The sequence below is a fragment of the Echinops telfairi genome, unplaced genomic scaffold (genome assembly GCF_000313985.2).
Source record: "Echinops telfairi isolate 266 unplaced genomic scaffold, ASM31398v2 ScPeMD7_5592;HRSCAF=6446, whole genome shotgun sequence".
Lineage (NCBI taxonomy): Eukaryota > Metazoa > Chordata > Mammalia > Afrosoricida > Tenrecidae > Echinops > Echinops telfairi.
In genome coordinates, this window is record NW_022109491.1 from 45761430 (window position 1) to 45763068 (window position 1639).

Consider the following 1639-nt stretch of genomic DNA (forward strand, 5'->3'; position numbering starts at 1 on the left):
TGTGTATGTTTTTCTTTATATGAAATCTAGGATAGATAACTCTATAAAAAAGTAACCAGATTAATAGTTTCTTCATGTTATGGCAGGGAAGATTGGCAGGGTATAGGGGGCTAAAAATGAGTTCAAGAATGAAGAAAACATTATAAAAGTGATTGAGGTAATGTCTATACAATTCTTTTTAATATGTTTAAACAATTGAATTGTATGACATATAAATGACATGTCAATAAAATTGTGAAAATGTAAAAGAAATTTATTGATATAGGTTCACAAATACTAATTATGCAAGCTTATAGCTAAAACCCAAGAAAAAATTTAATTTTAATTAATTTGTTTATATTCCCATTTAGCAATCTCTATACATATTGTTTATTTACATTGATTGCATTTTCATGTTGAATCAACAGTCTCTCTCTATATTTACATATCTTTATATATATTTTTGTATTTTTTTTAATTAGGAGCTAATACAGTCTTCATACAATTCCATAGTTCAATTCTATCAAGAAATGTTGTACAATGCTACCACAATCAGTTAAAATTTTTTTTCTTTCTTCTTCAACTCCTTGATATCAGCTCTCCCTTACCCCCCCTCCACCTCCCATTCCATACCCTTCAGGAATCTTTAATCTGTTTATTGTCGCCATAGATTCATCCATCCTGGGTTTCATATACTGAACAACATAGAAAAACACACAACAGAGAGTCAAGAAGGATACCAACAATGACAAAATACAACAGAGATAAACCCCAATATGAAAACAAACAAATAAACAAACAAAAAACCAGACAGACAATGTTAAAGACCAACCAACTCAAGTGCAAAGTGTATCAAAAGGGAGGTCACATGACAAGGTTTTCACCATTCATTTAGATTTATCTTTTTAATCTACTATGCAATACTGTGATAGCCAGGTTATTCTCATCCCTCACTTATGGTTAGAGGGAAATCACCAGAGGCTTATTTCCTGGGTAGATCCTACAAATGTATTTTGGGTTTCCATTGTCATCTATTGTCTTCTGCACACCAGAATCTCACAATTTAAGCTCTGATACTATTCCCTCCTTCTATTTTGGATTATATAATTTAAAATCCTTGGATCAAAGATGTTGGTGTTCTTCTTCCATGTGGGATTAAATGACGTCTTACTTAGATGGCTGCTCATTTGAAAGCAAGCCTTTAAGACCCTAGATACTCTTCTTTCTGACAGTTGGGCACCATCTAATTTCTTTACCACACTTTGCTATAGCACCCATATCTTCCATGTTTTCTTCATGAGGGCTAGTATCAAGCAGGGCCATGTCTGTAGATTAGAGATAGGATTAAGTGCAAGCACCAAATCCATTCCCGAATCTACGTTTTCTATCTGCCTCTGGTTCACCTTCTTAGAGACATCCTTGCCTTATGGTGGATCATCTCTCTGGAGCATAAGGGTCATTGATTAGCCCGTGGCACTAATTTTAAAACACTATTGAGAAAAGGAGATTAAATAAGCATAGGTTAACTATAAATCACAATACATGGATTATTGACTTATACAGAATAAATCCTTACAGCACTGAATGCTATTTACACAAATAATGGGAGTTGGTGGTCAGGCAAAACTTACAATAATACTCACTAACAATGCCAGACACA

General features: G+C 33.6%; 1 protein-coding gene across 1 annotated transcript in view; it reads left to right on the forward strand.

The window, feature by feature from the left end:
* The window catches only part of SLC24A3 (solute carrier family 24 member 3), a 422380-nt gene that overhangs the window by 102595 nt on the left and 318146 nt on the right, over positions 1-1639 (forward strand). The gene's annotated exons all lie outside the window — the stretch shown is intronic.